This window comes from Mytilus californianus, unplaced genomic scaffold (genome assembly GCF_021869535.1).
Source record: "Mytilus californianus isolate M0D057914Y unplaced genomic scaffold, xbMytCali1.0.p SCAF_13, whole genome shotgun sequence".
Lineage (NCBI taxonomy): Eukaryota > Metazoa > Mollusca > Bivalvia > Mytilida > Mytilidae > Mytilus > Mytilus californianus.
Window position 1 is genome coordinate 18,007,731 of NW_026262615.1, and position 27,555 is coordinate 18,035,285.

A 27,555-nucleotide genomic window follows, 5' to 3' on the forward strand; every position below is an offset into this window, starting at 1 on the left:
ATATTTATCTGTACTCCATTACCTGTTAGTTCATCAAGTTAATACGATACAGTTATTTTTTTCGCGAGTATTTTCCCATTCAGGGAATATTATACGCAGTGAAAATTTAACCTGCCCATTTAATCATCAAATCGCGAAAAAAAGCCGATATACGGTATTGTGGCATTGTTTATACCAAATTTCCTGAGGAACTTTTGTTAGGCGAAACAAATATACGTTGACATAGTTTCTTAGAGTTGATAGACCAATACCTCCATAAATGAATTATAATGTGTAAATCTTTTATATATTGCATTTGTTACCAATCAATGAAAGATTTTGGCCAGTATTTCATATCATTTAGTTTTGCCCTGGTTTTCTATAATACTTCGTTGTGGGCTGGGCAATTCTTATAAAACCCGGGTTTTTCGCAGGCCTGTTTTGTCTGGAACTCTATTTTGATTTCTTGTTTTGAATTAAACTATATACATGTACGTGTTTAAAATTATACGTAGGTTAGTATTTTAATCTACTAGTACGTATAGCTTTTGAACAGGTGCTATTTTGATTAAGCAAAGACATTATTTGATGAATATTTTACTATATTCATCGATTCCGGCTAGATCATAAAAATCTAAAACGACGTTTATGTATTGGTTCCTTCGCTTTAGGAAACTTCATAAAGAAATGCACAACTCCTTTCGTTTGCAACTAAAAGCTTCCTAGTGTTTTGTTCAAAATGCAATGCAAGTGGTTTCTTCAGGCCGTCACTTGCGGACAATAGTTTCCTACATTTTTGCCCGTCAGGACTAATAACGACAATACTGTTAGAATTCATACCAGCCACATACAAGTTCCCATTGCTGTCTACAGATATTCCCTGTGGACATTCCACATTTCTTGTCTCTTTAAACTCCCATTCTAGATTTCCACGACGATCGTAGCATGAAACAGAATGGTTTTCTTTATTTGTATAATAAAATCTTTCATTATGTACTGCAATATAAGATAACGGTGGCATATCGAGGCTTACAACAACCTTTTCAGATCCCTCATTTAGTTGCATTTCCGTTATCCCCCTTTCTGCCTCACAGTAGACAAGAACATCTTTTCTTAAAGCTATGCCATATAAATATGAACCAACTTTTATAGATCTAGTCAGCTGCTTACTATTCAGGTCTACGGTGAAAATGAACTGTTCCATAGTACCACTGGTAACGGCAATGGTATTTTCTGCCTCAATGAACGTCATGTCATATGTGGTTGTATTAAGCTTTATTTCAAAATCGTGCGTACCGTTGCTATCTAACGCGACTATTTTGTAATCATCATAAAAACAAAACATCATCTTTCCATTTGGAAGAATTAGGCAACCTCTAATTCGACCACCATGCAAATGTATTTGCTTTTTTTTTACTTAATACGATATCATCAATACATTTAGATATTTTAATAGGCGCTATCTTCTGAGCTTGTAGTTTCTTGATTCCGACAATGGCAACTTCACTAGGATTTGATTCAACACAGACAGATCCAAAACTACGAATCCCGTCGATATTTTGAACTTCTTTATTGAACACCATGCGAATGTTTCTTGTCTTCATATCTTTGCTTTTCAAAACAGACTGAATGGATTCTTTTGTAACTGAAACTTCTTTTTCAATGTACTTCACTACCAAAAATGCTTCTTTTTCTGATGCATGTTGCTTTATATAACTTAGATGATTTTGTAAGTAAGTCATCCCTGTTTTGTTCTTCTCTATCATGGACAATAACTGCTTAACATTATGACTTTCATATTCTTCAGTAACACATAGTTCATTCATCAGATCCTCTTGCAGTTTGTCTAAATGGTCGTTGATCATCGTACGGGTTTGCTCAATATCAAATGCAATATTTGTTCTCTGTTCTTGCAGACATCTCAAATTTTTCTGGCGGTCATTACAAATTATTTTAGTATTTTCCAATGTTTCTGCAAGCATTTGTTCTACTTCAAGAAAAGCATTCGATGACTTTATATTTTTAACAATGTCGCCTATTGCTGTTAAATCTTTACAAGAAAAGTGCGTCTCTGTGACACACTTTCTGCAGCAAGGAGAATCGTGCATTTTGCAAAACTTTTCATATTGTTCGTTGTGAATTGAACATGTTTGTGCTGATTCTAAAAGATTTAATGGTAGCTTTTGAAATTCTGTTATAGGAATAAAGTTATGTGTTTTTGTAAATTCTGAATTGCAATGTTGTTCTCTACACCTGCAACAAAGCCCCTTGTCACATTCTGGACACCACACAATTGATTGTTTGTTGGTGTTACGATAATCACAAACACCACACACAGTCCAATTACACGCCATACTGCAATATTCAAAGTGAAATGTTATTTATATTAATGATGTGTATGTAAAAAAAGGTACATTATGTATGTATTACGCAGTGGTATTTGTTATTTATATACACTAATAATTTGTTGGAAGTAATAACTTGAACAAAATTTATCTGATTTTCTATCATTCACAATTTGTTGAATATGTGGGTTCTTTCTTTACTGCTGCTCAATGTAATCAAAATGGAAGCAGCGGAGACTGTATTGATAGCGGCCTTTATCTAAATATATAGAGTAAATTGCCTTCTGACATACTTATTTAATACATCTCATTATTGTGATATTTTAGCGGATAGAGGTGTTTAATTACTGTGAAAGTACTTTAATTCGTGGGTATTAATTTTCGTGGTTTTAGTAAAAGTTACATGTTCGTGGGTTCTTAATTTCGTGGATTTTTGTTGTCTGAAGAATAAAAAACGAGTAAAGAATTTGAAGCCATTAAAACACGCAGATTCTTTATATTAATCATTATGTCGTTTTATAATGATTTGTGGAAATTGCAAAATAAGGTGTTCATTTTCACTTACTGGTTCGTCTTCATAACTGACAACATTCAACAAATTTGAATTGAAATAAATGCTTTCGGAAATAAACTATGCTTACAAGTTGTCTCGATTGAAGGAAATTGCAAAGTAAACATTTGAATTGTTGCACACGTGTTTTCAGAAGTGATGACACCAATAAACCCGATATCGAATGATCAACAGATTAAAGATCATCAAAGGTGTTAATTGTGTCATAAACATGTCACTTAAAGAAAACGGTTACATAAACAAATACTATAGAAATACGTTTAATTGTAGAATTAATTCTTATGAAAAACAAGCTCAATATGAAATTATTTTTGTCCGTCTGAGAACTATGAGGAGATAAAATCAACACTTCATTAAAGTCTATCATCACCGAAGAATGAAAAGTTGGAAAGTGGTACAGTTTAGTTTGTTTGTTAATTAGGTAAAATCCTGACTGCAGTTGTATATACAGCTAACAGTGCGTTTGCTGACAGCTATTCGATGTATTCTCTAGATTAAATGCCCGTATCCATTTAATCAAACCTTCATCGGGATCTTTCCACGTCTTGATTTGGATAGCAGTTGTTTTCTTTCGTTGGACACTTAAATTCGTGGATAAAGCCATCCACGAAAACCATGAAGATTAGTACTCCACGAATAAAAGTACTTTCACAGTACTTGTTTAATTAGTAATAAAGTATGTAAACATGTATACAATAAAAAAGATTATAGTTTAATTTCACTTCCTTTAACAAAACAATTAAATGCAGTTATGTAAGGGTGAATGATTTCTAAATGTATTGGTAATAGGCATTATTCGTTGGTTGAACAGATAATAATATGTAAAGTGAAACAGTATATTTGGAAGTAACGCGATTATGTTACGTGTATTTGTGATGACATGACCTTTATCATCGAAATCGTACAATGACTTTCTTTAAAAATCCCTAAAAACGTAAACTGGCGATGACATTCTGTTAAGATACTTCATCTTCGCTGAACAGATTAAAACACTAAAGGTTCCAAGGAATTTGCATTGTTGACTTGTTAACTGTCATACTGTTTACTATTGTTCCGTTAAGGTTATAAAAAAGGAATGGGAAATGGGCCGCCGAAATTGTGTTGAAAAAGCAGAAATTCCCTTAAAAACACACAGATAAAATGTTTGAACAGGTTTTTCTATTACCCAACCTGGTTTATTTCGTCAGGGTAAAGAAAACTGTAACAAATGATATTCTGCATAAAAAGTTCTGTTCTCTCATTTTAAGCCCATTGTTTTCCGGGATTGAAAAAAAATCGTTTATGAACAAGACAAAAACATATTGAACACACATCCTTGTTCCAGGGTGATATTAGGATGCCGGATAAAGGCAACAGTAGTATATCGATAGAGATAAAAACAAATCCGGGTTAGAAACTAAAACTGAGGGAAACGCATCAAATATAAGAGAACAACGACACAACAAAAACACAACATTAAAATGTAACACACACAGAAACGAACTATAATATAACAATGGCCATTTTCCTGACTTGGTACAGGACATTTTAAGAAAAAATGGTGGGTTGAACCTGGTTTTGTGGCATGCCAAACCTCCCGCTTTTATGGCAATGTCAAACACAACACCAAAACGACAACATCTTATGACAGGACCACAATACAAATAAATGGGAGAACATATAGGACAAAGAAACACACGAATAATAGCTAGCAGAAGGTACTAGGCTTAAAATTCAATACATTCTTTCAAGTACATTGCAGAAAATAAACATGTTAATTATATAACCACATACGTGATATATAGGAAATTCAATTTTGAATATAATGATTCTTTTTAAAATTTATAATGCATACTTATAGAGTACATGTAGTAATATTTTATATTTGAGAAGTAAATGGACTTTTCCGACATGTTCAATTATTTTATACCATTTGTCATGCACTCAATTGCTAGTCAGGGAGCAAATTTATTATTATTATGTAAGTATGTTGTGATGTGTAGATTTCATATATAACTACCACTCGGTCGATACCTCTGCTGGCGGGCTGTAAATCTCCTAGAGTGTCACCCGTCCAGTAGATGGTACTTCGGTACTGGCATGATAATACGGATATTGTTCTATTGAAAATTGATGAGTAAAAATATCGAATTCATTGTAGATTCAGGAATTTATGTCCCTATTGCATAGCTCAGATTCCTGTATGGGAGAGTTTTTAATTGTGGTTCGTTTTGGTTGTATCGACTATTCAACGTTTGTATTAAGTTTTGAACTCTCAATTATTTTGGCCTCGAATATCGCTGTACAGACATTTAATTTTCGAAATCCGCATCTATTGTAATACAATAAGTACCATTTATGTAAGACATGAATAAATTAGAATTGGATGTCGATCAGGACATTTGAAAAATATTTTCCTTTTCCATTTATTCCCATAGCAATTCACATTAAGTTATAAAAATTGAGAGTAACAAACTACCATGTGAGTGCTACTACAGCTCCAGCACACAGATTCATTCATGTTTGGATTATAATCAAATACTAGTGTAGGGTAACCTACATAATATACAGGTCTCCTCAGATGACTACGAATATGTTCCACTTATCGTAGCCTCATTCCCACACTATTTTCCTCGATTATTACATCACGCGATTTGACTTATCACCGAATGTGTACTCGCTGTTAGTAATACGTACGACGGTTACCACTAGTGGCACAGGAACGCCTATCCAAAGCACCTGATTTAATCCCTGGTATTTAGTTTAAACAATATCTATTCAGATAAATCATCACATAACGATATAATACAATTGAAATAAATATTTAGGATTCAGAAACAAGGCTTTTACAAATCGTCTCCTATTGCACAGTTAATACACTTATTGAACAATACTTAAAATTAAGTACTGGTATGCTCTGTAATAAATATATAAATATGAAAAAAGGTGAAAAATACAATAGAGAAAAAAAACATGAATTTTTGTAATATATACAGTGTAAAATTCTTGGATTTTATTGAATGATAAAGCAGTAACATCAAGGGTTAAACGTTTGCGTTTGGTAATGTATTTCTGCACCAAAATTAAATAAATGACTATTTTGCTCATCTGAGAGTAGTATTTATCCAAAAAGCAAAATGTTTGTGTCAACTTGGACAGGAAGAACTGAATCAGTAGCTAATATATATATAAGAAGATGTGGTATGAGTGCCAATGAGACAACTCTCCATCCAAATCACAATTTATAAAAGTAAACCATTATAGGTCAAAGTACGGTCTTCAACACGGAGCCTTGTCTCACACCGCACAGCAAGCTATAAAGGGCCCCAAAAATACTAGTGTAAAACCATTCAAACGGGAAAACCCACGGTTTAATTTATATAAAAAACGAGAAACGAGAAGCACTTATGAACCACATCAACAAACGACAACTACTGAACATCAGATTCCTGACTTAGGACAGGTGCAAACAATTGCAGCGGGTTTAAACGTTTTAATGGTACCAAACCTTCACCCTTATCTGAAACAATAGTGTAACATCACAACATAAAAAGACACAGTTCATGTCTTAAATCGGTGTATTTGGGACAAGATAACAGGAAGTGAGAATTTGTTTCTACATCACCACAACGACAATTTGAGGGAGTCTACTAAACAACGAAGGAATAGGTGAGAATTCAATGAACTTGAATCAATTCTTAAGCGAGCATGAAAAATTTGACCAAGATGATATCCTACATAGTAATACATTTGGACCTTACTGTTTTGGGTACGAATTTTTTTTTTTTTTTGAAGAATGGTAGAGATTCTCATTTTCTTATGTTTAAGTTAAGTGTGTTCTACAGTCTGGTTGTTGCTGGGATAAAATATTCAAAATATTAACGGATCCGTGTGCTGAGTTGTGTAATATTAGTTCTTTGTCTTGTATAATCTGAAACGGGCATTACGTCTCTTAAATACTCTGGAGTTTTATTCATCAAAATTTTGTGAAAAAAATTAATCTATGATTGATTCGTCTATCAGATAATTTTTCCATCGAGTTTCCAGAAATAAATTATAAATACTGGTAAGTTTAGTACCCTCGTGACGATACGCGCCGCATCAAGCTGGATATTTTTAAGTTTAGTAATCAAATTCTGATTCTGAGTTCCAAACGACTTCTGCATATTCGAGAATTGGGCGAACAAATGATATGTAAATTTTTTCAAGTGTAAACCTATCAAGAACATTTTTCATTTTCCTCATAATATTTATTATTTTGTAAGATTTAGAAATTATACTCAATATGGTCATTCCAGTATCCATTGTTGGGAAAAAAGACACCTAGATGTTTGTGTTTACTTACTATTTGTAGCTCTTGGTATTCATATTTAATGGGGGATGAAAGGGTCTATATATATATTTTTGAAATTATAATACTTTCAGTCATTTGGGCACTAAATTTCACAAGCCATTTCTTTGACCAATTATCAATTTTATTCAAATCATTATTTAAAATTGTAGCTGCTTCTGTTCGATTGTCAACCATAATATATAATGAAGTGTCATCTGCAAATAGTTTATTTGAGCTTGAATATCTTCAACAATATAAAAAAAAAAGGATAGAGCCCAGAATGGACCCTTGTGGGACGCCTACATTTACAGGTAGCCATTCAGGACTTGAACCGTTAATTACCATCCGCTGGACTCTATTTCTTAGATAATTTTCAAACAACTTTAATAAATAACCCGATATGCCCGTTTGTTAAAGTTTGAATAGCAGTCCCTTATGCCAGAGTCGATCAAGAGCTTTAGAGACCTACCATTTGATTTTTATTGGGGGGTCTAGGATGAAAAATTTTGTCCTGCCTATTTATTTTTTTCCCTCTATTCAGTCCTGCCTTTTTGTTTTTCACTCTATTCGGTCCTGCCTTTTTTTTTTTTTTAGTTTATCCTGACTTTTTTTTACATAAATTGTCATCCTGCCTTTTTATTTTTGCAAATAATCTCATCCTGCCTTTTTTTTTTACTCAAAACTCCTGTCAAGCCTATTTTTTTTCAATTTTCATTCTAGCCCCCCTCCCCATAAAAATCAAATGGTAGCTCCCTTACTTATGTCACAGAATACTACTCCTTATTTCTTTGCCGCTATCTAAAACTTTTCCAAAATCATTTGAAATATTAATTTATTGATTAACCGCAGAATCCCCCCGTGTATAGCCTGACTGATTTTTGGTTAAAATTTAATTACTCTGACTATAAATTATTGTAAACGTGTTTATATACACAGCATTTCATACACATTGATACTACACTCAACAAAGAGAAAGGTCTAAAGTTTTTCACGTCATTCGGTTTATCATTTTTATAAACTGGGGTAAAATTTGCTTGTTTTTATTGATCTGTAAAATTAGACGTTCTTCAGGATAATTTAAATAGCGTACATAATGGATCCCCAGTATTCGTTTGTATTTGTACTCTGTAGTGTTTTGTGGACAGCTGTTTGTCTTTTCGTCGTCTTTTCTTTTGGACACGGTGTTGTGTGTTTTTATTAGACGTGTTTTCATTACCCGTTGAACTTTTCTCCCTCTTTTTATATCGATGTAAATGATGTGACAATATACCCTTTAATGCGAAAAAAACCTTTTTTGTAATCCAATTTGAAAATAATATAGTTCAAAAATCAAGCATAATCTGTACGTGTGATTTCGTCAAACGCAGGTTTACTACAGTGACGTTTCTAGTGGATCTGAAGTTGTTTAATCAACATGATTTACCAGTAATCATTCAGCATTTACTTCGAAAGCTGAACGAAAAGCAGAAATCTTAAAGGGTCATTAGCTACGAGATATAAAAAAAATATTTGATATGTTTTGTTCAATCACTAATAAAAGTGAAATAATAATTCGCTATTAGCAGCCAGTTTGGCTTAATTTTGTCAAAATAAGCTAAGAAACATCGCTAATGAATTATTCACTTGCAAATGAATAATTTGACCTCATTGAGTCCGTATTCATGTGACCTTCCATTTAACCCCTAAGCTAGAGATGGGTTACGCATGTAGCTATTATGAGGAAAAGAATGTCAACATTGAAAGTGAAACAAGGATGATTCATTTGGTTATTATCTGATTCGATCCTCAAAAAAACATCCTTTTTGACCTACAATATGAAATCAAACTGACTTAGAAAAATCCAATTGCACGTGGTCGCGATCCATTTATATTTATTTTTATGTTTTATGTTTAAATCGGGTTATATGACCGTCGGCAGTCTTCGGAGGTCTTCTCGATGGTTAATTAGATGACTTCTAGACAAAAATAAACACGAAATGCTGATACATATTATCGAGTACATGTAAGGTTAATTGTAAAGTTTAGACTTTTCCTAATTTGGATATACGTTTTAGTATGTTTTGAATCAAATATGAGAATTTGAGTCAAATCGGTGAAAATGAATTTGACAGCTAATATCCCTTTAAGGTTTATTCTAATGTGGTTTATGAGTATAAACAAAAAATGATAACAAAATGTCATACTTTGTCAAAATGTAGTATATACATGTATTGTGATAAGTTAAAAAATAAATTAAAAGTGCTAGGTAACCGAGCTTGTTTTGAAAAAAGTGACACATATTTTATGGATTATTTAGAGAAAGCATGATGATGTGAATAGAAGAATGGCTAAATGATAGAACTTGGAAAAAAAATATGAGAAGATTGCTTTTATAAAATGTTTTCAGAAAATTAAAAGAAAAAAATGGGTTCAACGTAAGTTTTACCTGCTATAACATAAAATAGAAAAATTTCCTGTAGTTTCATTTAGAATTATACTATTTCTGAGGTATTTGTAAAACAAAACCTATTTATTATAACTTAAAATCACATATGTTCAATTAAATGAAAATTCCTGTTATTTAATTGCCATTCTGCATTGAAATTAGTGTGCCCTAATTAAAAATCTAGACCTATTGTGTTCTGCTATTTTACAATCAAGAATGCGGAAGACACCCATAACTCCTTAATATAATTACTAACTCATAACATGCATAATTTAAGACTCTACCTCTAAATAGCCCCAAAAATATTATTCAGTGAACCAGATTGCGATCTCAGGTACTTTGGAAGGGTAAGCAAATCTAGCACCCCATATATTGATCATGATAAAAACAAAGTATAGATGTTAAGTCTAATTCTGTGATGTCACAATCGGAACATATCCGTGGTTATCTGTGACATGAATATTCCATAACGGCTAACCAACTCTTGATGGCGTCCGTTAAACATTCGAACGTATAACTTTAACTTTATCACGTGGAACCCTATCAATGAAATAGTGATGTAAAATGCAAGCTCTGGAATATCATATAAACTAGGAGATATATGTTCCATATCAAGGCGCAGTTGAACTGTTTCTATAATCAGAAATAAATACATATATCAAAATAATATTTACCTTAGCAAAAACGATTTTATTTGCTCCCTAACTTCATGTGTGTATGAATTTCAAATCACACAATAGATTGAGGATGATAAACTGGTTGATTGTAAAAAGCTATGTAAACGCAGTAAAGTAATACAATGCAATGAATCAAACGGATTATTCATTTATATACCTAAAGAATCATTAACAATCACCCATTTCTTTTAAAAGCTATCCGTCGTCACAACAAAAAAGTTATAATATTATATTCATTATATTCATGTAACTTCTCAAGAACAATTAGATGGTCAAAATGGCGTGCGTATTTGAAAAGATCATTTACTGTCTACTCATGTATATTTGACATTGACAAGAAAAATGATCATAGTGATTGTGAAAATTAGACAACAAAAGATAATCAAATAATGATATATAATTAAGTAATAATTTGCAAATAAACGGGTTTGAAGTTTTGGTGTTTAATACAAAATTATTTAAATGAGTAGTAGTCGTGTCATTAAGCCCAAATTTTTATAATTTCCAAAACATATTTTTGCACAGATAATGATCAGACACAGGTAAAGAAAGCCAAGTTAAAAGACGATAAGATTGAAAAATCTATCTGAAATTAGAAAAAAAAATTGTAGTTAAGAAAGCCAGTCATTGCACAAAGGGAAGCTATTATCCATCATTGTCCATTTTCATCATCTTGGACGGCACACGATTTAAGTGGTATTTAATTGTTTACCTCGTATCGTCTTATACTTACTCGTTCATAAAAAAACTTGAAGTATTCAAATCTTTGGTAAATTAACTTCAATATTCCTCATATTTATTGCTAAAAAATGTTGTTTAAGTATTCTAAAACGACACATGCAGTGAATTTTTCTTTAAATATGTATTATAAAGTATGGAGGTGTATACTATATGACGAGCAACCATATTATAGTTCTCATTCAATCATTACAGACAAAAATCGTTCGGACATGCAATTTTGTGTAAGCTTATTCGTAACGAAGCGCTTATCAAAGAGAGATAACTCCATACAAATAACTTAGGAATCCTACTCATACTAAACATGTAAGACTTGTTACAAATTATATTTTTTAATTATAAGTAATAAATAGAAAGGCAAGAAAGAGCAACTTGGTAAAATTAATTGAAAAAAAACCTATATAATTAGGGATGGACATTTAGGAAGTCTATATTCAAAATTTCCAAAAAGAGGTTCGGAAATCAAGAGATCTCACATTTACATATCCTTCTGAACTAGAGGTGAACGAAACTAAAGGTACAGCTTCCTCTGCATCATTTCTAAACATTTACCTCGAATTTGACAACAGCGGTCATCTCAATGCCAGAATCTATGACAAACGAAACGAAATTATAAATTTTCCTCACTTTAGCAGCAATATTCCAGCTTCATCCGCGTATGGAGTATACATTTCTCCACTTAAACGATATTCAAAAGCTTGCAGCTGCTACTGAGACTTTGTAAAACGTCATCGGTGTCTGAGCAATAAAATTAATGAGCCATGGTTTATCAAAGAACATCTCGTCCTTTTTCTCAAAAAGGTTCATCGGAAAGTACCAAGACCTAAAATATAAATATTTAGTGTCTACCTTCACAGATAATACAAGAAGGTCTTGGGTTATAGATTCTATGTGCTGAAGCCGTGTTTCTTTTTATTTTATTTTAGTTTCAACGTAATTTGTCTTCGTGCTATATTGTTTCTTTGTTTCTTTTGGTCGTATGCATTTTGCCGTAACTCGGTATTTATTCATCGCGCCTTCGGGTTTTTTACTTTTTTAACTTTAGGCATTCCTGGTGCAGGTGGATTCCGGGCACAAAGAGTTTTTACAATGTTGTTTCTATTGTGTTTACCCTAGTATTCATATTTATTTAATTTCTACTTTAACGAGAAAGTGTAATTTTTATACGGTATGTACTATCAACGACAGAAATTATTTTTTGTGACATCATGGTCAAATTTACGTCACTGGTGAATCTTTTGTAGACAAAACGCGCGTCTGGCTTACACAATTTTAATCCTGGCATCTATGATAAGTTAATAACTATCTACTACACCTTTTTTGTTGTCGTCTTTGTTAGATAAATTTATATATTTGTTAAAACATCATAGTCAGTTGTGCAGTATGTTTACACAGTATTGGCTGCCGGATTCCAATTATTGTCATGTACCCTATTATGAATGCTTGTGTTGCTTATCCAATTTTGTCCAAATAATGAATCTGTAAACAACTGAGATACAAGTGGGAGGTTTAACTAGCTATAAAACCAGCTTTAACCCACCATTTTGTTTTCTGAAAATGCCTGTACCAAGTCAGGAATATGGCTGTTGACTTTTCACTTGTTCCGTTGATTTTTGTCAGGTTTTATGGCATTCCCCTTTTTAAATTTACTTTTGAGTTCGGTATTTTTGTTTGTACTGTTATGATTGATAACGACATTGAAATGAGAGGTATTTTCGATATATACGAAAAAAAACAAATAAGTGATATCATTTGGTGTTTTATATTAGACAAGAAAACAAACCAAATCGCAAGGAAGGGGATGGGAATGATAAACTTAAGTTACTTTTTAAAATCGAAACAGGTTAAAGTATATACAGTATTATAAATTCAGAAACATGTAAATGGAATGCAATAGGTAAATACTGATTTACTGCACTAGACGACAAATATGATATTTTACTACGTTCTTCTGAGGTATGGGGCGAATCTATCACATAAGAGGACTTTTAAGAAGAAAACATGTTTGGCAATTGTTAATTCAAGTTCAATGGTCGTACTTTGTATAATGCAAATTTTCCTCCACTGGAATAAAAACCAAATGGGATATGAACAATAAATCTGTTAAGCTTTCTTTCGAATTTTGAAACAAACAAACAAACCAAAAACAGATAGAAGGACCTGCAAAGCACTGTATAGCCGAATTAAAGCTTTATTAACGCCCGAACAAATATACCTTTTAAATACCGACACTGTTGTTCAAAGTAAATCTGGAAGACCTGTGAAAAATATAAATTCCTATCAATTTAGAAAAAAAACGGAGTTGCCGTTTAAGACAAAAATTGAGCTTAAAATATATTCATTACTTTTATTAAAATAATACTTCACATAGATAGATTAAGTGGGATTTACATTTTGGAAATGAACTACCATGGGGAGATATTGGGTAGAAATTATATCAGAATTTCGCAAACAGTAGGCAAAACAAAAAATGGAAATAACTACATAATATTATTAACGCAGAAGAAAGATTACAAAAAGGAATCGTTCAACCGAAAAGTGTAATGAAAATATAAAATGTAGATAATCACCACTAATTGCAATACGCATATAAAGAAAAAATTATTTACCTTAATAGTGTCTGAATATGATTAAGATGAAGAACAACAATCAAGTTCTGCTTTTTATGTGTGTTGTCAATGGTGATTAAGAATTGACAAGTCTTTACCAACTGCTATTCTTATTACCACACATACTTACCAAGGTTATTGTATTTACTTGGCTTCTATGAACCAATTGTGTTAATAGTGTTTCCTTTCCTTTCATTACAAAGATGTCAATTATAACTATAACGAATGTATGCCATAAATCACTATTAAACATACGTTTTATTAAACATACTTGCAGTAACATTTCTCAGACTAGAATATATAATTTCAAGAGTGGCATTAATTTGTCTACAGAGTATTCTATACTATTTTGTTGAGACGACAAGGAAATTACCGAACCGAATAATACCTACACAATGGCTTGCATCAGTGGACCCATGTGTCGTAAAAACTCCTGATAGTTAAAAACCACGATCTATCATGAGGACTGACGAGGAAGACACTCGTTTTACCATTGATCCAGCTTCAAGTGCCCTACCTGATGGCATGTGTAGTCATCCACTCTACAAGATGATGATCCCAGAGTTACCTAGCTGTAGACCCCATCATTACCAATAACCAATAACAATTTTAGGAACCTACAAATATTTTCATGTTGGTATGCCCGGAGGAAGGACCTGGTAAAATAATCCACGAATCACTGCCGGTCTACATGGAACTCACCTCTTAAAGCTGAAACGAGCTCTACATATTAGATTTTTTTTTAAAATCATTTTATTAAGATGGTTTAGTCCAAAATGATTGGTATATTGCTACAAGAATGTGTTTGTACCTTCTGGAAATTAAAACTAGTATGTTTTTAAATGGTGATGTTCATTCATTGTAAGTCTGTGTACGAGGTTATCGGGACTACATTGTGTTTTCGACATACCTTTAAAATCTAAAATATTGATTACAAGTACCCCAGTCAGCTCTACATTAAACACATAAATTACAAGCATGGTAAGTACATATATTTAAAACCGTTGGTGAGCTTATAAATATATAATTATTTCTTCAAATTTAGAAGAAAATATATATCAATTAAAGGCAATAAGTGTTTTGAGGAACTACAATTGTCAATGAGGAATGCCATTCCAAAATCAAATATATGATTATAAATAATAAATGGTTATTGTATCAACCGTTTTCAGTATAAACACTACAATCAATGTAAAAGGTTTTCTATAATAAGTAAAAAAAAAAGGCAGCCAAATATTTCAATAGAATGAATTAAAAGAATTTGTAAGATATTATAGTTATTACCTAAATGATCGTCAACCAGACGTCAATAGTAATTATTTCAAAAAGTAACCATCATCACAAGAACTTGATAAAGGATGGAAGTCAACAAAGTCACATGATAACTACTTCCAGAACAGGATAAAGTTATTATAGCTATTACCACAGGGAGAATTCATGTATAAGACAATATAAGACAATAATATGAATACAAAATAAAGATGCCTAGGGTTTTCCCTAGAGATAAACTATCTAAAACTATTACATTTGATATAACATTGAAGTTTTCAAAATGCATTTGTGTGCAGAAATAAATGAAACATGTATATATAGCAGGGGTGGATATACAGAAAGTCATTTGCTTGTGAGGGGCACACAGTTAGAACAAACGTATTCCAGGGTTCACTTTCTCTGTGGTTTATAGGACTCCTCCCACAGAGGTCGTCCGATCGGGAGAGAACCATGTACAAAATACGCATACACAGCCACGTCTGGTCAATATTTTGACAATTAGTTCGATGCTTTTTAAGGAAATGCTCTTTGCTAATATACCCTTTCACCACTTTTTCAGAGGACCGTTGCTTGTCGATTGCAGTCCGAAATGTGTGCGCCTATCCAACATATCAATATTGTCCTGTGCCACTCCAAACTTCCCACCATTGATCCGTGTTACTCTTAATTAGCATGAGTTTCTTTTTTTAATAGATAAATTAGATTAACTTGTAATCTTTAAACTGAATAATACTTACCACTGATGTCTAGCAAACAACAATTAATCCATTAATCAAGGGCTCTGCAAAGTACAACAACTAATCAACACGTCTTACATGTTTGAGAACTTCTTTTAATGAGACAAAGGGTACAAAAGGAATACCAGTTATCAAAAATGATCTGTCGAATAAAACAAACAATACAATCATTGCAAAAACCGAAAAGCGACAAAAAGAAAATAAACAGTCCACACTACACAAAAAACTATAGACTGACCAACATGAAACCAAACAAAATCCGTGCGGATACCAGGTTATTATAAAAGGTTAGCAGATCCTGATCCACATGTTGCACCCGTCGTGCTGCAAATACAATTACAGATACGGTGATAGGTCTCATTCGGTGATGGATTATATATACATGATCAAATAAATATATATATAAATAAAAAAAATATAACATAATTGTTGTATAGGTAAATATTTAAATTTTAATTTTTCTTAATATCTTTGACAGAAAAAAATAATCCACCTTACAAGAGAGAAAAGAAAGATACCAAATGGGATATTCAAACTCATTAGTCAAAAACAAACTGACAACGCACTGGCAAAAAAACGAAAAAAGACGAAAAGACAAACAACAGTTCACAAAACACGCCATAGAAAATTAAGACTGAGCAATACAAACCTCACCAAAAACATGGATATTCTCAGGTGATCCGGAAGGGAAAGCAGATACTACTCCACATGTGACAACCGTAGTGTTGCTCATGCAAGTATAAACCTGATGATAAGTCTAATTCGGTAGGTGACATTCGAGGAAAAGAGGACGGGATGTATTACAAAAGTATGCTGTGTATGTACTTATAACCCTTTCTTGTCGAACCGGACAAGAGTCTGTTAAACATTTCATCAAAATATCCAGACTGGTAAAATGTAAATGAAAGGATATGGGGCCAATGTGTAAAGTGACTTTTAGTTTGATATCAATAAGCGTCACCGATTCGATGGGAAAATGTATTCATATTATTAAGTATAAATATTTTGAATGTTTCAGTTTATGATAAATATTTTTTTTCATTAATAATTGATTTTTTTTTAACAATTTCTAGTCAATAAACTAAATGTAGTTGTCTTACCTATGGAATTATTAAACCCTGTGTTTTATTCGGAGTTTATATTGTATATTAATTAATGCATAAAATATCTTTTACAATTCAAGTGTATAAAGCTGTTTCAATTAATTTTCGTTTAAGAAAACGTGAAATCATGTTTGTTACTTGCCGACTTGTTCCTTTATTCATATGTGTCTACCTCATATCTTGAATTACATTTAGAAATTGACAATGGGGATCAATTGAGAACACAACTTTACGAAAATAAAGGATGATTTCAGCTTCCAAACTGTGAACGTTCCATTTCTATGTAGCAACACTCAAGCATCGACTGTATATGGAGTATATATCTCACAGTTGATAAGATATTCGAGAGCTTTTCTGTAAGTACAAAACCGGTGACAAGTCTTATTCAATAGGTCACATTCGAGAAAATTAGTGCAACTAAAATATCGAATTCCCAGGTTGACTCAAAAAGGGAAAGTCCATAAAAACTGATATAATCAATTGATATAAATCAACGAAACGAGTGAAAAACAACTATCATATTTTTGACTTGGAACAGGCATTTTCTAACGAAAATGGTTGGTTGAACCTGGTTTTATAGCTAGCTAAACCTCCCACTTGTTAGACAGTTGTTAATAGTTCCGTTATGTTGACAAAATAGGACGAGATCCCTCGTCATCTGTGAAACAGATAATCCATAACGGTCAACCAACTCATAATTACGTCCGTAAAAAAATCGAAGGGATGACTTCAACTTCATGACTTTGAACTCTTGGTTAAATAGCTTCCTTATGAGCAGAAACCCTCTATCAAGGAAATCATGATAGGAAATGCAAACTCTGGAATATATTATCAACTGGGATAATTATACTCCATAGTTAACTGTGTATACACGTATAAACATGATAAGGGCGGTTATGAGGTACTTTTGTTACAATGTACGATAATGATGATATTGCCCCCTAAAAATCATCAATCTGAATTTATCATACAGCGTTCATACTATTAATTAGCATAATACCGACTTTTTATTATTAAACCAGATGAAAAACTCGACAATATAGAGGTGACAAAATGTAGTTGTGTACGATCGTATGTTGCCATATTGGTTTTTCTTTTGCTTTAGCACTGTTGTCCTCTACTATACGTATACTAAACATTTTTATTGTATGGGTCTGGATAGGGGTCACCATTTCTGCATTATCTAATTTTTTTATGCCATTTTTCTCTGTTTTTGCCTCTTACATTCTAGTTTTTATATTTCAGCACCTCATTTTTTTCCTTTCTTATTATTAATTTCTCTTTTCTTTATTTTTTTCCTTTGTCTTTTTTTTTTTTTTTGCCATTATTCTCTATTCTATAAACCCATTCAGATCGTCTTGTATTCATTAATTTATATATTATATGGAAATTATTCTTATACGTTTATAAATTCTAATATAACAATATTGTTCCTTTGTTGTCACCTTGCCTCGTCATGCTCGTTTGGACCTTTTTTTAAAGACAAGTTTACATCTTACCACATTAACTTGAGATTATAATTTTTGTAATAATAATCAGATGACGCATATTTTAGTGCTAAAGGGACAACTCAATTATGTGCAGGAAATAATACTTAATGGCTTCACTGTACCCTATCAGTAAACTGATAAACGGAAGAGCAAACGATACAGTAACAGGGGAGGTAAATGAAATCGCTGATGCAAAATGTTATTTGTTGCGACGTAAAAATCTGACATATTGGGAAAAGATGTATTTGTCCACTGATTTTATTCATAAAGGTGAAAAACGAGGACATATACCACTTATTTTTTAATTGACATATGGCTTAAGTTATGTAAGAGGAGTATTTGTATTAATTTTTACGAACAAATCACCAAAGATTTTTTTTGAATTAATAAAAATTACAGCAAAAAATTATGTATTTTTTTTCTAAAATCATGACATTTAATAAAAATGAACTATTAATTGGTTGTTAACCTTCTGCGTCATTTGGTCTCTGGTGGAGAGTGTCTCATTGTCAATCATTCCACACCTTCTTATTTTAATATTTTCAAACAATATTTACACAAATTCAGAGCATACTTATATACAGAAGATCTTCCAAATGTTTTTACAAAAATCCGCTTCTGTTTGTCATTTGGGAAAAAGTAATGCATGTTTGTCCAAAAAAAGAAATTTTTACTAAATGTCTCAATATTCGACCTCATTTATCTCTAAGAGTAGAACATGAAGGTATATTTTTATTACATATCTTTATTAACTAACGAGGTGAAAAATATCTTGTATGGAAAACTTTGTCGAAAAATCACCGTTGGATTAAAACTGTATCGTATGCCCTTAAACTACATTAACACATGACTAAGGGCGTTTAAATCTTCGTTTCCTGTATTTTCAGGATTTTGAATATGGACGGCTGAGGGGTAGTAAACCTGGTCACTTGTGTTATAAATATTCCCCAAGTGTTAAATATTTGTACAAACTATGTTTTTGTCATTTGTCCAAAATCATTATTTGAATTAGTAAAACAGAGATTTGTTTTAACTGCTTTTATTCTTTGTGTTATTTTTTTTGTTTCAATTAGTTGCAAATTTCATATATTATACATGTAATACAAGAATGAAAAGCAATCAATTAATGAAATCCCTTTTGCATGAAACAGAGAAATGCCTTGATCATGTGGATTTTTTTTACTTCATTTTACTATTTACATAAATTCTTGACCGTTCATAAAAATCTGAATATGTGTGTATATTTAGAAAAAAATATATAACAAGTAGGTTCAGTGTTCAGAGTTCAAAGTTCACAGTACTTGTTTCAGGAAACATCATATAGTAATGCGAACTGTCTTTCATTTGCAACTAATAACTTGTTACTTGTTGGATTGAAATGCAATGCACGTGGAATACTAATGCCATTACGAGAGGACAATATTGTCCTGCAACGCTTTCCATCAGGGCTAATAACGACAACGTTGTTTGTATCCATACCAGCCACGTACACGTTCCCATTACCGTCTACAGATATACCCTGTGGATATCGCAGATGTATTGTATCCTTAAATGTCCATTTGAGATTTCCATGGATATCGTAGCATGTTACAGAATGGTTGCTTTTATTTGTGTAAAACATATTGTCACCATGCACTGCAACATAAGAGAACAATGGCATATTAATGCTAGCGAGTGTCTTTTCGGATTCACAATTCAATTGAATTTCCATTATCCCTTTGCCTTCTTTACAGTAGACAAGGGCATTTTTATTCAGTGTTATGCCAGATGGATATGCACTAGTTTTAATAGATCTCTTTATCGTTCTGCTGTTGAGGTCAATAATGTGAATAACCTTTGCAGGACAAACACTGGTAACGGCAATGGTATTTTCATTTTCAATATACGCAATGTCACATGGTGTTGTATCAAGAGCGATTTTAAACTCGAGCGTACCATTGCTATTACATGCGATTATATTTTTATTTTCATAATCACAAAACATCATCTTCCCATTTTGCAGAATTGTGCAACCTCTTTATGCCTCAGCAGATTGCAAATTAATTTGCATTTTTGTCCTTAGTTTGATATCATCAATGCATTTGGGTGTTGAAATAGGTACCATTATCTGAGCTTGTTGGCGTTTGTTTTCACTAATAACAACTTTGCACGAATTTGACTCAACAACAACGGATCCAAAACTAGCAGTTCTGCAAATATTTTGAACTTCTTTATTAACAACCAAAGAAAGGGTTTTTATCTTCATGTCCTCGCTTTTAAGGACAGACTGAATACATTCTTCTTTATCAGAAACCTCTTTTTCAATGTGTTTTAATGCTAAAAATGTTTGTAGTTCTGATGCATGTTGTTTGATGCTATTTTGGTTAATTTGTAGGTCCGAAATCCCCCTTTCGATCTCCTCAATATCAGACAACAACTGCTTAATTTTCGTGGTTTCATTTTCTTCATTGGCATATACTTCTTTCATTATATCTTCTTGAACTTTGTCTAAATGGTCGTTGATCACAATCCTGGTCTGGTAAATATCACGTGTAATCTTTACTCTCTGATCATGAAGACATTTTAAGTTTTCTATGCGGTGATCACGAATTATTTGTACATTTTCCAACATTTGGACCAGCATTTGTTCTACCTCCAGAAATACGTTCGATGACTTTATATGTTTAACAATATCATCGATTGCCCTCAGATCTTTACAATCATTATGTGTCTCGATAACACATCTTCTACAACACGGGCAATCATGTTTCTTACAGAATGTTTGATATTGTTCTTTGTGTTTTTGACATGTTTGTGTTATTTCTAATATTTTTTTCGGAAGCTTCTGGTACTCTGTGGCAGAGATAACGCTGTGGTTTCTAGATGATTTTACTGCACTATGTTGTTCACAACACTCGTCACAAAGTCCTTCGTCACATTCTGAACACCACACTATTGATGTTTTGTTGATGTTTCGGAAATCGCATACACCACAAACAGTCCAATTACTCGCCATACTACAAAAAAGTAAGTTTTGAATTTACATATGTGTCACACTGCAGCTGTGCAAACTTTACAGAAAAATGTGAATATGAGATTTTTTTTTTTCATTTGGACAAAATTACAAATGATTATTCCCGGCTTAGTTTACTTCTTTGATTTCGATTAGCTAATGTCACGTCGTAAAAAACCTAAGACCCGGGTGATACTAACCCATATACCCGGGTGTTGATACACATTACTCCGGGGAACTTTACGCGCGTTATCCTAAGTTCAGTAGTTGGTCCAAGTGAAAAATTTAATTCTGTCGATTATCCATGATGTTTTTTTTTTCATTAAATATGTAATCAACTGATGATTTTATCATTGTATGCCAATCACTGGCATTCATTTTAGTAAATGCATCACTTGGCTACCACGTCGTCAATGAATGGGACTACTGACCTAGTTAAGCAAATGACCCACGTTGACGTCCCACCGTCTATGACGTAACGCTCGCTACTTTGAGGGCTTAATTTGATTTATTCTAGTTTTTCGGTCTCCGGATTAAAAACATCTTATATTTAATAGCTGTAGGGTTCTACCAAAGTCCTATATCCCTTCAAAATATGTGAAATTTTCAAATATCTATAAACCTTTTTGAATTCACGTTACACTGTTGTGTCCGAATTTCCTTTGAATAAATCGCCCGATTCAGACTGAGACCGGGGATTAATTTTTTTCCAAATGCATATCTGTCGTTAATTCCGTAATAATCCCTGTAATTAGAGATTTATTTGTACGAGTAATTTTCCTTGACGGCGACACTCATTGACAATTAAGAGCTAGCGGAAAGAGAAAAAGACATGGTTCACTTTTTGCTAAATATTGCCTTGTCTATAAACGTTATCATAATATATAAAAAGGCCATAATTTGGTTTTTAAATGGATTTACTGCAAGAGCCTTAATGCTAGGTAAAACACGTTTTTCATAAGAGTACAGTGTAGGCTACACAGTCAGCACATTTGAGATATACGTGTATTGTCAAAAGATAATGAGTTTATCTTTTTTCTAACTTTAAAGCTTATGGGAAACCTTGGCCGCAACCTACGATCTAAAATGTTCCATAACCAAAAGATGTCAATGATTATAATAAATCCGTAGACAAAATGATAATCTGTAACAGGGGTTGCGGCCAAAGAAAATTATGCAATAAACAGTTATAATTATGGTAAAACAATGACCAAAACTGAATTTCCACCACAAATAATGAAAAATTCAACAGTCATTACTTCCTTATTAATAAGCTCTGATTCTTTGTCCAGTTTAACTGCACTTTTTATCTTTTTTCGTCTATAAGCTCTTCATTTGTTTAATAAGTTTTGAATATTCAAATATTTTGGATTCTAGCATCACTGAAGAGACATTTATTGTCGAAATGAGGCATCTGGTGAAGATAAATTGGTACCATTAATCTTATTGCTACCACTTTGTCGATACGTCGGCTAAGGGTCTGTTAGTCTTCAAGGGTATCACCAGCTCAGCAGCCAGTACTTCGATACTTACATGGCAATACAGATATTGTGTTATTAAGATTTCTTGTAACAAAATTTTGGATTTTGATTTTAATTAACGGATATATCTCTCTCATGCAAATCTCTGATTCCTTGCACTTTTTGTCCTTTTTTGGTTAATAAGCTCTTCAATTGTTTAATAAGATTTGGAATTTGCAAATATTTAGGCATCACTGAAGTTATTTTGTATTAGTAGTATAACTATAACGGCTATTTATATATCAAATTTGCAGTAATGTGACTGGATTAACAATTAACGATTTTTTCTTAATAAGAACCAGTTTAACATATTTTCTGTAATGTTAAGAAGGCACATTTTCTGTCTGAAGTCAATCATTTCCTTTACTTTAGAAGCCCAAACTTTCTATTGCTTTAAATGTGATGAGATATTAAAAAAAAATTTAAATTAAACTATGCCAATACAGACATATTGGTTTTTGAACATCTAACACTAAGTTTTGATGATGAGTGTTTTGTAGTATTTATAACAATTATTATATTATAACATCTGTCATTTTCTCCCTACCTAATTTACCCCTAACACTTATTTATATATGGACTGGATATTTTTATTGAATCGTACGCTCTACCTATTTATCTGTTAAAATTTATCCTGCGAGCAATTTGTCAGAACGTGATTTTTATTACGTAACAATTATTGTTAATGAAGACTGGGATAGCAACTCTAGATCTGAAGATAAAAATTCTATACGAAAATGTCAAATAAATCTTCAGAGTCTGGATATGGTTACATACTAGAGAATAATACGCCAAATAAAAGAAGAATTGAGAAAAATGACATAAAGAATCAAAGAATTCAGAAATTAAGCCCCACCCACTCCGGACTACTAATACTAGATAAGTCATAATTTAACTTTGTTGGAAGTTCATAATCTGAACGCCTTTAACATATAAATATATTCTGTATATATGAAAACGAGTAAATTTGCATTTATTTTTACACAAACGTTCACAGTAGTTCAATTGACCCTCAAACTGGACACTGAACTAATTCATGTTATTTTTATCAATACAACATGAACTGGTTCGATTTTCCAGTTCTTTTTTCACAAAATCTTAGTAATTCAGTAATTTTCTCTAATATTAGAGTATCACATTCAGAAATTTGCGAAACTTTACAGATAATGAATTTCATTCTTTTCATGCACGTCTCGCAAGGTAAAAATCTTGTTTGCTTTAACAGAAAATAGCATTTTTCAGTCTGAATAAGCTGTAACCATTCCAACTTAATACTAAGAAAGTAGTGAGGTAATGAAGTCAAAATATGATCGATCTGCCTATTTTAGTACATAAAAGTCAATTTGATCATTTTAAGGCCGGGTTCGTCTACCTCACAAAATCTTGTTAGGCACTTTAGGGTAAAATTAGTTGAGTAAGTTGCCCTTTCATATCAATGAGTAACTCATATGTATAAAAATTAATTAGTAAATAATGTTCAAGTGGTTATATATCAGTCTTTCAACAGGCAATTTGTGTTTTGTTGAATTAAAATTGTCAATAAGGGTAACCCATTGATTCTTTCTGGAATGAAATATATAATCATAGATAATTAATAAATATTTTATCAACTGGTTATAGTACAGTTTAGCCTTGACAACTTTGAACCTTGGGGGGGGAGGGGGCACTTCAATCATTCTTTGGTAGGGATCGAGCAGCTGACACATCAAGTGCCCCACCCTTTTCATATATTTGGTTTATCAAAAATATATACATCTACCCTGTCATATATCAATTAACAAAAACAGTACTATAGATATATTTGGATATTTTTCATCTTCTGGGTCATTAGTATAGCGATTTTTTTTCGGTCCGGCTCATCATCACGTTCATATTTAGTAGCAACACAGTCACAATAATCACACCATGCTTTTCACATAAATTCGTCACATTCGTCACATCTTAAACACTTTCCTCTATTTACCCCTTTTATGTCTTTCATTATGAAGCAAATTCAATTTCAATAGACAATTCTTATAAAATATGTTTGGTCAGATAGTAACACCTTAGAGAGTAACACTTTCAGTTTTATATAAATGAAAAACTGATAAAAAGTTACATTGCCGTTCCGTCTTAAAAAACGCTGACACTATGGAATTTCTTTTAATGATTGTTATCATGTTTCATGTATACAAACCTTTGAATGTTAATTAGGTGCAAATGTCAAAATAATCGGAATTATAGCATCTATAACTAGCATTAGTGGAAATACCACATTGGTTTGACAAATAGCTGATGCATTTACGACTGTTCTTTAACCGCATCAAAAAAAATACTGACATCTGATTAGTTTCAAATACTTATGATATAATTAAGCAAGTGATAATATCAACCTAATGATATATTTAATCTGAATTTCTCACCCTTTTCATATATCAAGGAGCATGTAATAGTGTCCTATTCCAGCGGCTCATCCCTACCACTCATTACATAGCAAGTGGCCCCCGAGCTCTGAACCTGAGCTCTGAACACATACAATATTAAATGTTTATGTAATGTAGGCAGCATTGCGTTCCGTATAAAACATACAATGCAGACTGGTTTTCTATAGAAGTAGGGTAAGGACAGTCACATGCAATAGTAGAATGAATTAAATTGATAATTTGTTGATTATCATACCTGAAGAATCATGAAATAGTCGTCAAATTGTTTCAAAAGGAATCAGTCGCCACAATAAGGAAGGTAAACACGGTCACATGATAACTATTTCCTGGGCACAATAAAGTTATAATGGCGCGGGTATTTCAAACAACAGTTCATTGTGATAACAAAATCAAATAACAATTTCATTGATCAGAAGACAAAAGACGACACTTATGTAAGTGTATGTATACAAAGTAACATAAATTGAAGATGAACGGCCTGAATGTATTCAAGAGTATATAAAATTATTGATAAATAGTGTTACATTTCAATTTTCGAAATATGTTTTGTATACAGGTATTTATGAGATATATATAAATTGCATGCATGGTACCAGTAATTTCATAAAATATTCTAGTTCAGTTTATACACTATAAGGGAATAAAATGACTTTTAACGAATTGTCAAATAAGCAGCAAATAGTCACTTTTTGCAATAAATATTAAATTTTGAGATTTTACAATACCACACAACTTTAAACAATGAAGTTAAACATATAAAGTTTTTTGGAAGTTTAACTTAGATTTTCGCTAACAAAATGCGTAGTAGAAAGTATAATAACAAAAATACTCCAAGGAAAATTAAAAACGAAAAGTCTCTTATCAAATGACAATATCAAACCAAAAGCTCAAACACATCAAACGAATAGAAATCAACTGTCATATTTCTGACTTGGTACAGGCATTTCCTTATGTAGAAAATAGTGGATTGAACAGGTTTTATAGCTAGCTAAACATCTCACTTGTATGACAGTCGCAAAGAATTGCATAGAAGGTTTGCGTTCTCATTTGAAACGATATGCTGAAAACGTGATTTTATTCTGATACTAATGTATCATTTCGCATGTTCTATGATCGCTTTGATTAATTAGTTTGTCTCTACAGCGTCTCAGTTCCTCACCCAACATAAAAACAAAAGAGAAAACAATTTAAACGAATCAAAAGAAGGGTTTTCAAAAATTAGTTTACACTGCATCAATAATAGATATGATGGACATAAGTTTTGCTTTCTCAACATGCAGTCGGCAGTCTATATTTATTCGTCTTAACTATATAAAATTCGTAAACCGTTATATTGACCTTTTTTCTCGCCTACGATTGGTGCTGTCGGTGTAAACGTGTAAAACATTTATGACAAAAACCGAACTCCAAGGCAAACTTGTAAAAATTGTTTAACATAAATACCGAACTCCAAGGCAAATTCAAAAAGGAAAGTCCGTAAAATCTGACAAACTCAAACGCTATCAATCAACGGAACAAGTAAATAAACCTGCAATATTCCTGACTTGGTACAGACAATTTCCGTATAAAATGGTGGATTAAACCTGGTTTTATAGCTAGAGCTATGACAGTTGTTTATAGTTCCGTTATATTGACAAGATTGGGTGAAAAACCCAAACAGACATAATAGGTTAATCTAAAGTAAAAATTGTTTAACATAAATACCGAACTCCAAGGCAAATTCAAAAAGGAAAGTCCGTAAAATCTGACAAACTCAAACGCTATCAATCAACGGACCAAGTAAATAAACCTGCAGTATTCCTGACTTGGTACAGGCAATTTCCGTATAAAATGGTGAGTTAAACCTGGTTTTATAGCTAGCTATGACAGTTGTTTATAGTTCCGTTATATTGACAAGATTGGGTGAAAAACCCAAACAGACATAATAGGTTAATCTAAAATAATTGCCAATTTGTGTAAACATACGTCAGAGACATACAACACAACCAACTAACAAATTCAAACAAACATTTCTCAATCATTTTCAAATAAATCCAACAAAGACGCCAACAAAAAATGATTAAGTCGTTGATAGTACATACTGTATATAGTATACACTTTCTTGATAAAGTAAAAATCAAGTAAATAAAAATACAAAAGTAAACAAAATAGAAACAACACTCTTAAAACCCTGTGTGTTCGAATCGCACCTCAGGGCCCACCTGCACCGGGAATGCAATGTTGACTTCCAAAATCTGAGTCAGTTTGCCAGTAAAATACGTTAATATCTCCTAAAACTGAATGTTTTCTTCGAATGCTATATCTTGATAATGAAGAAGTTTCTATTCAAGTTTCGCTACTTAACATGGATGTTAAACAAAGT

The 27,555-nt window shown here is 32.3% G+C and overlaps 1 protein-coding gene across 2 annotated transcripts in view; it reads right to left on the reverse strand.

Moving 5' to 3' along the window:
- The window catches only part of LOC127723305 (E3 ubiquitin-protein ligase TRIM71-like), a 44,196-nt gene extending 18,701 nt beyond the window's left edge, over nucleotides 1-25,495 (reverse strand). Inside the window, exon 1 of one of the 2 annotated variants that reach the window (XM_052229858.1) lies at nucleotides 25,429-25,495. The gene's annotated coding sequence lies outside the window, so the exon portion shown is untranslated. Of the gene's footprint in view, nucleotides 1-10,306; nucleotides 10,378-25,428 lie in introns of those variants that run through there. The other variant, XM_052229857.1, reaches the window with a different exon arrangement.
- Between the last annotated feature and the right edge of the window lie 2,060 nt (nucleotides 25,496-27,555).